A 9229-nucleotide genomic window follows, 5' to 3' on the forward strand; every position below is an offset into this window, starting at 1 on the left:
ATATGAACGATGTCAGCCCCGAACTGCGTTCTCTTTTCTTACTGAGCAGGTGGACCCCTAACTTTTTCCACACGCACTCATCAGCAGGGCCGTCATGCCTGCAAGTTTTCATATTTTTCCGGCACCCTATGAATTTCCTATGGTTTTCTCCGTGAAACACACCGAAAACACTGACCGGGCGTGACGCAACGTGCGTTTGGTGTCCGAATTCGTTCAACTTTTGCGTGGGGCCCTAAGATGGGCATGCCCACTGCATCCCATTACAAATACTCATTATTCTTACTTATAAATTAAAAAACTATGCATTATTATTATGTATACACATTTAGCCGTTAATGCAACACATTACAGTACTAAACTTTCCATATATTTAAAATATATTTTAGACATTAATTAACATTACATAAATATTAAACATGTAACTATTAATCTACACAAATAACTTATTACAAAATTCATTACAAAAAAATTCATTATCAATTAATTATCGAAAAACTCATTATTGTTTTAGCAATTACTTATAAAATACTCATTAGTTTTTCGTATAAATTTAAATAAACAACTCGTTATTATTATAAGTAATATAGTTGGTTTTCTATTAATTATAGAAATTCTGTATACTATAAGCCAGGCATAAATAACTAAAAAACTTACTACTATTTAAAAAAAAACAACAACGGGCACTGACTGAACGCGATGGCCCAGTGACTGTACGCGACGGCGCGCCTGGGCCGGCCCATTGAGTGTGTGCGCGGTGCGGGGGCAGGGTCGGCGGGGTGAGGACTAAAGTTTAGTCCCACCTCGCCCGTCAAACCACGCCGCGAGCTGCTTATATACCAAGCTCGTACCACCGTTTCGAACTCCGCTGATTCCCGCCCCGCCCCGCCCCGCCTCTGCCCTGTTGGTCTGTGCTGCAGGCCGTAGCTGGGCCGAAAGGCCGGCCCTTTCGCTACCGATTAGGCGCAGTTGCGGCGTGCAAGCACAGGTGGGCTTTTTTTTTCATCAATATTTTTTTTTCTTCTACGATTCACGGCGCGGGGAGAGGTGGAAGGGGCGCTTTTTTGTCCCACCTCGCGCCTTTCAGATATTTATGGAAATAGGTAGTAATAATGTCATGTGACTTTAACTAAAGTCAACCGACATTATTACTATCTTATTTTTTAATATAAGCTCGTCAAACAATAGTAAATTTTTCATATGTATATTTTCAACACAAAATAAATTCCCTATTAAGTACTTTTTTTAATATAATTATTTAATAAATTCTGTGTTAAGTACTGTTTTTTTCCTTCTATAAATTTTTCTTATAATTGTTTTTTTCCTTCTATAAATTTTTGTTATAGTGTTCCACCATTATCAGTAGGATGCATGCCAACTTTTTTGTATTTTTCATCGCTTTATAAATGTTCTATAATTTTTCCGAATATGTCGACAAGTTGGCCTCCTTCTCCAGACCCCGTTTGGGCAGGACCGAAGGCCCCGTCTGAAAGGAGTTTTTTCCGACAGCCTTCAAATGTACCCACATTTTTTTATACTGTTCCACCATCATCATTAGGATGCGTGAAAAGTTTTCTGGCTTTTTTATCGCTTTAAGAATTTTTTAGAGACCGCTCGAGTATGAGTGAAGGCCCCATGCATGCGTAACCGAGCACTGAATTTTCTGGTAACGTTGAAATGTATGTTTCCGTTTATTTTTTAAAGTTGCACCACTAACATCAAATTAAACATACGTTTTTTTCTTCAGATAAGCCATTCCGAGTTCATTCATAATTTAAATTACCTTACATAACAGTAAACATAACCGAGCACTGCTCTTACATAATTTAGACCGAAATTTAAATAAAAACCCTAAAACTAGACTACTCGTCGTCGCTGGCGCCGGTGAGGTCGACGACCGGCGCCATACTGCTGGCCTCTCCTTCGCCTCCGTCGCCGCCATAGTCGTCGTCGTCGTCGTCGCTGAAATCCCACCAGTTGTTTTCCCGCGCCTGCTGCTCCTGCACCGCCGCTATGGCCGCCAGCCGCTCTCGTTCCTCACGAGTGGCCGCCGCCGCCGCCTCCTCTGCCGACTGGGCCAGCACCGCAAGTAGACCTGGCGTGTCGTCGGGGTCTCCGTCTTGCGCAAGGGCGGCCTGCGCCGGCGGGATCTCGACCAGCGCCGGGTCAGGGGGCGCCTGCTGTGCCAGGGCAGTGGGGGCGGCTGGAGGTGGGCCGTGGCGGCGGCGACCACGGGAAGTGCCGGCCTCTCCGGTAATGTCTCCGACGGTGCGACCGGCCGCCGCATCCCTAAACGCGCCAAGGACGATGTCGAAGTTCTTCCCGCGCCACCACCTGCGCCGGGCCCTCCGGTTGTAACGGCCGCCAGGGAACGCGTGGAGCTGCTGCCTCGTCGGTGGCGGTCCCATGGTGGGGATGCCATCCGCCCCGATCCGCCACGGCCGCGGCACTTTGGCTGCCGGCGGGACCATCATGCCGAACCGGGCCAGATCCTCCGTGTCGCCGACGGTGAGGCTCAGCGCCAAACGCCGGTCTGCCACGCGCCCTCGTCGGAGTCGCTGGAAGACATTGCCGGCGAGGAGAGGGAGACGGGCGAGCGAGGAGAGGAAGGGAGATGGGCGGGGCGAGGAAGATGGCACGGCGTGGTGAGGGCTGCCGCGGCCTTTTATAGACGGCGGGGGGAGGGAGGTGGGCGGGCGAGCCGTCGGTGGCGTGCGCCCCGAGGGAGAGGCGGGCGGTTGGCGGCACGCGCGACTGCGGTGGCGTGTGAAAGCGAGGCAGCGGCGGCGTGTGAGGCGCGGCGTGGCAGGCGAGGGATCGGTGGCGTGGGAAGGCGCGAGGACAGCAGGCGCCGCAGTCGAAGCGTCGGTGTCGTGCGGGCGGTCGCCGCAGCGTCGGCAGCCGACCGGTCGCGTCAACTGCCGGCCCGAGGCGGAAGGCTGGCGGCAGGCGCCCGGTCGCCGCACACGTGGCAGTGGACGGCGCGGACTACGATGCTACCATGCTGGCGGCAGGCGCCCGGTGGCCCGCACGCGCGGCAGTGGAGGGCGCGGGCGGCACGAGATCTGCCGCGAGCAGTCGGCGCCTGCATGCGCGCCGCAGAAACTGCAAAGCAGTTAATGCACGACGGCACGGCCGTCCGTGCTGACTTTTTTTTTAAAAAAACACGCCCTCACGGCTGCCAACTGCTCGGCTCGGCTCGCGCCCTCACGATTGCCAAGCGGCTCGGCTCGTCCCGCAGCCGCGTATACACGGGCGCGCGGGGGTATCGCCGCCGACGCGCGGGGGCAGTTTTTTTTACTTATGACGATCGTGCCCCTGGCAGCGAAGGGGTATGGGTGAATCTTAGCCCTTGATGTATTTAAGGGGGGTGTACCGAAGCAGAAGTGGTAGCAATTAGCCATGGTGCCCTTGCCCTGAAATTTTTGCTTTCCCACCTTATGAAGAGAAAAAAGATGTTATCCAGAACTGACTCGAGCATCGACTTGATAAAAGTATTCTATGCAATGGTATCAAGCTCAATTTCACCATCGAAACAGCCATGTACGATGTTCTCTACCTCCTGAAATTTCCCTGGTAGTAATTTCGCAGTGTGAGTATACACGGCAGCGAAACGCGTCACCAAACTTACAGCACAAGGATTGGTAGCAGCTGATTTTTTTTACCATGTTTGGTCAGGTGAGTGACAAGTATGCTAATTGTCACAACATCTCTGCTATGGCCTTGATCAGCCATTTTCATAAAGAGATGATATGCCTCCCCGATTTTGCCGCACTTGCATAATGCATCGACCATGGCATTTTAGACAGACCCTCCTTGGAAACGATGCCGATGCCTGACTCAAACTGTTCCTCTGCTTCATGTTACTTCTGCTCCTGGCCATATTGTACAATCAGAGTAGCTGTTGCAGAATCTTCAGGCTTGGGTCCCAACTCAATCAGCTGTTCATGAAGGAATTTTGCCTCACATGTACTCCCAGCAGAAACATAAATAAATAGACAGCAGTGGATGACAGTACGCTTAGGCATGAACACCATGATCTGTGTGGCACCTGGCTTCCTCACCTTCCCTAGCCAATTTTCTGATCAATTCGCACGCGATAGACGAACCCCCGGGTGTGTCCAACAAGGACTTCAACGTCGCGGTGAGCACCGAACTGTCGGTCCAATAGGCTAGCACCTTCGACGAACTATCTTGGTCCTGCATCACACTGGTTCTGTTTCTAGCATACATCTCTATCATAGAAACCATTGTTCAACTCTTCATGGTCACTCCACCATTATTCATCTCTTTCAGTATCTTATCTGCATCGGCAATCATCCCGCTTTTGCAGCAAACTTCCATTAGAGTCATGCAGAGGGACTCATCAAGCTGGATATCTTCTTTTCTCATTTTCAGAATGAACGCACTTGCCTTCTATAGCTGGCCCAGCTTGACATATAATCTCTGTAGGTCATTGCAGCAGAACACATCAGGGAGGCCATATTCGCATGTACAGAACTCTGAAGAGTGAGAGCGCCTTTGAGTAGTCCTCACTCTTGTCACAGAGTAACAGGAGGGATGCACAGGTGTAGTTGCTGGGGACAATGTCATGAGCCCGCATCTCCTCATAGAGCATCACTGCCTGCTCCCCTTTGCCATGCCTGGCATTCAAGCTGATCATGCCGCTATACGTCGCCTCCTCCGGACAAGCCGGGACGTCCTCATCTTCACCAGTACATCCATGGCCTCCTTCAGGAGGCCCTCCTTGACAAATGAGCCGGTCACAACTGTGTATGTGAAGTGATTTGGCACCACATTGTTGGCTTCTTCCATTTCCACCATGTGTTTCCATAGGTGGATGATGTTGCCGTCGAGCCTGTGCTTCTGCAGGGAGGAGAGCATGAAGTTAAAGGTAGAGACTGGAGGCACCAGGCCGCACCTGCATGCTGCGGTGTAGAAGAGCATCATGTCGCCGTGCCTCCCCTGACATGCGTACGCTCATAGCAGGGTGTCGCACGCCACCACGTCCGGCACCATGCCGGCCTCGAGCATCTCGAGAAACGCCTCCTTGGCGAGCTCGATTTTGCCGGCATTGCAGTACGCCGTGAGGAGGATGGTGTAGGCGACCACGCTGGGCTCGTAGCATAGCTTCAACTCCAATGGTTGTACGGATCAAGAAAGTCGTGTCAGGAGTAAATACTCACGGGATCACTGGGGAGAAAAAATGGTTAAAAATGATGAAGCCGGATGAAGAACATCTCGTCCGGATGGATTAAATCAGTGAAATTTTGGAAAAATTGGATAAAATGCTGCGATTATTTGGTGTATTTTGTTCTGTACCTGGAGCTTCATCCAGGAGAAGAAGTCAGGGCTGGAATTCGACCCGAGTCGAGTTTCGTTAACGAGCTAGCTTGACTCGACTCGTTACTATAACGAGCTCAAATCCAAGATTGGCTCGACTCGTATAACTCGCGAACTGGCTCGTTTAGCTTGTTAAGCTCATTAAAGATATGAACATAAGGCTCGTTTAGCTTGTTAAGCTCATTAAAGATATAAACATAAAACCTTACGAATACGGTAAAAATGATTACTTGGGAATGTATAATGTACATATTAAGCATGTACAATGTTCACACAAAATTGTAAGCATGTGCGAGCATCAATTACAATTGACAGTGCCATCAATGGTGTAGGCGCAGCGTCGCTGCCGTCACGATTCATAGGAGAAAGAAACAGGGAAGACATGAGGGAAATCCACGGCCTATAACTTCGTTAGGAATAGAAATGGAATGAGAGAAATCGTCGTGTGCGATGTGTGAGTCTCCTGGCGGTTGAGCCTTGTGTTGTGCACCTGGGACACCGAGTGCTTGGCTAATCTTTTGTACCAAGCCTAATCTTAAACTAGAGATCGCCTCGTTTAACTTGATATATAAACAATCTTAAACTAGAGCTCGACTCGACTAATTATTCTTTGGGTTCGAGTCGATAATCCAAATTCTGAAAAAAAGAATAAGCGGATCGATAGAAGATATATGCTATGAATAAACCAAAGATAGCTAGACTTACAGAAGAAATAGCATTAGTAATAAATTCATATGAATTTGCAAAAGAATTAGAACTTTCCTGGGTAAAGTTTATTGACCGAGTTAACCACTTTGATAATATGGTTAACTCTGCTATTACATTACCAATTCCTCCATTATCAAAAGAGATTCCTATAAATCCAATGAACAAAGTGAAAAGTAGTAATATAAGAAGAGAAAATAACATAGTATTTCCCGTTTCATGCGGATAGGCAAAAGTGTTTTTAGCCCCAAAAGACGTAGTAAAGGCTCTTATCCTATTTCTTGTATTACCTTGAATTTTTGGTATATTTTATGAAAAAAAAGAAACTCCACTCTTCGTTGTTGATAAAACGAAATGAGCCGAGTCACGAGTTACTTGTTTAGCTCGCGAGCTTCGAGATTTTTGTCCAGCCCTAGAAGAAGTCGTGGCCCTGGCGCCACCCGCGCTGCTCGCGGAGGACGACGCACATCTCACGGAAGGTCAGCTTGGTGATGAAGGATGCCATGGCCTCGTGCATGGCGGACCCTCCGGTGGTGGGGCGGGACGAGGTGGCGCGGGCCGCGCATGCGTCGGTTACGACGTGGCGGCCGTGGGCGTAGCCGGCGTGGTTGTCCTCGACGTATCGGTCCATCTGGCCCTCAGTGCGGTGCAACCACCGGGGTGTTTCGGCGCCGGTGCCCTGGCTTCAGTGCTCCTGGTGGAGGCGCAGCGCCTCATCGTGGAGGAGCCGCCTGTACTTCGGCAGGCGACGCCCTTGCAACGAAGAGGAGGAGGGTTCACTGGAGGACAGTGGCCATGAGGCAGCTCCGTCATCATCCTCCCGGTAGGAGCAGGTGACGGAGACGACGGCGGTGGGTGCGGCCAGCAGGGGAGTGTGAGGAGGAGGATCAGTAGAAGGCATCGGCGTCGTGGATGGACGCGGGAAAGCGGGGCTATTACGAGATATGTTTGGACTTATCCTCTCTTTTCCATCTTTGGGTAAATCGGCCGGGACACACGTGTTAGTATCATGGTAACTATTTGGCCCAGCTTCAGCAAATAACTACTCTTTTCTAGAAGGCCAACCAAGTTTATATTTTTAGAAGCCTATTAATTAAGACTAGACTAGTAGGCTCTAAAAATTATTTTTTGATTAGACTTCTAGAATAAACTGGGTAGGGGGTAGTTTATTGTAGAAGCCCTAAACAATCACCAAAAAGACTCGCCCTAAGATATATGTATACTCCATCCGCCACGTAATAATATTATAATACATGGGGTCATGGCGGGCGATGGCGGCGTTTCCGCGTCATTATCTTGTTGAAGAATCACCACTGCAGCTTCTGTCGACTTACTTGCGTTGCCTCCGGGGAAAACTCTAGATCAGTTGATCGGATGATGGCAAGTCCGGCCTTTACACATCTGCCGATGCCATGACAACAAGTTACATGGATGTTACAAGAAAGAAGGATCCATGGATCCAGTGGACGAGCAGATGTGATCATTGAACTAGAGCTCTGTTTATGGCAGCTTGAGCTTCTCTAGGTGTTGCCAAGAACATTCCAGACACCTTCCATTTCTCTTAGTAATTTGTCAGAACCAAACATATGAAGACAATATGGGCATTCATATATGAGCCGGGCTAATTGCATGCAAGGAGGACGATATATGTGGGAGCTATTGAGACTTAAATTTGCAAGTACAATCTTGCCACCTTGTGTGGCTTAATGAAAAGTATGTGCTTGTAATGTCTGAGCCAACTACTTGCTCGACTTTATTGTTGTAGGATGGGGAAGATACATCCTCATGTAGTCATATGTGCACCATTCTGCTCACCTATATATAATAACCATGGTGACCTCCATCAGTTGGATATGTACATGCATGTGTGTGAAGAGAGGATGGTCCAACATGCATCTACTTAGATTGCCACAGCCAAACAAGCATTTTTCATGTTCGCACAGTTAAGGGATAAAAAACATGTACTGATGAAACTAATTTTGAGTAGATCTTGAGAATGAGCTGCATCGAGAAATCATTTCTTTGGAAGAACCAATAATTCAGAGGCACAAATCCAGCTGTAAGAAGCCATTGTCAACATGTGATGACTATGGAACTACTTTGCAGATTTTTGTGCAATACCTTCTTGTAATAAGACCTTCGATCGGGCCAACTAATTGTAGTTCAGAAACTTAGATTCCTTGTGGTGGAAACAATTCTTCGGTGTTGAAGCCCTAGACCCACTATTGCGACAATATTTATTTTTGGCCTTCAGCGATGTGCGTTCAGTGGGATGAAACATTTCCGTGGACTACGAAAGCATCTATGGCGACTTCGTCAATCTGAAGATGATGTGCCGGCTCAGTATCTTGGAGATGCTCGTGCATTCATAGAGTTGAGTGTATGTGAGCGAGTGTAAAATGTGAAAGAAGCGCGAGGTCTCTTTTTTCTGTGGGGATGAAGCGTGAGGTCTTGAATGTTATAGCTGGATAAGCTGGGTGATCTCTTCATAGCTTAATTCGTTGGATAGCAGACAAAGCACTTGGATTCTGACCTTTCTTACCCACCAGGCAACCACAGTTTGGCTCGCATATTGTGATGTGCGTGCAAGTTTAAGGTGCAAAACTCAAATTGTATTGTCACGGTGTTACATGCATGCTCTACTAAGAATATTTGAGTGTGCTTTCTTCAATTCGAAAATTGGTTCACCAAGATATATACAGTCACAGAGCCGAAAAGTCCAAAGACGGAACACTAGTGAAGTAGTGAACTTGAACTGAAAAATTCCAGATGAATTAGGACTTAGCAAGCGAATTAAATTTACGAGTTTGATGTGCAAATCAAAGACCATCCAGCACCACGTGCTCCTCTCTCCTATGACGTACCAAGCAGTTGAGCTCACACTTCCAACTTAGCTGGTCATGGCCGTGGCGCGTATGTGCCCGCTGCCAACCTACATGCTTATACTATATCTCTTTGGTGCGGCATTATAGGTCAATAAAAACTCCCTTTATCAGATATCCCGCTGCCAATCATGTCCTTTTGAGTACAACATTATCAGTGAGAGAGAAACTCCATTTACCAAAAACCCCATTTCACGTGGTGCTTGTCACTACACCAACTTTGCTTGGTACATACGCACTAATCTGCACTATCACTGTGTGCGGCTTTGGGCGACTTCGGGTTCTTGCACTTCGTTGAGTCA

General features: G+C 48.2%; 1 pseudogene; it reads right to left on the minus strand.

The window, feature by feature from the left end:
• Positions 1–1859: 1859 nt before the first annotated feature.
• Positions 1860–6946, minus strand: LOC123138885 (pentatricopeptide repeat-containing protein At5g27270-like; annotated as a pseudogene).
• Between the last annotated feature and the right edge of the window lie 2283 nt (positions 6947–9229).

This window comes from Triticum aestivum, chromosome 6B (assembly GCF_018294505.1).
Source record: "Triticum aestivum cultivar Chinese Spring chromosome 6B, IWGSC CS RefSeq v2.1, whole genome shotgun sequence".
NCBI lineage: Eukaryota > Viridiplantae > Streptophyta > Magnoliopsida > Poales > Poaceae > Triticum > Triticum aestivum.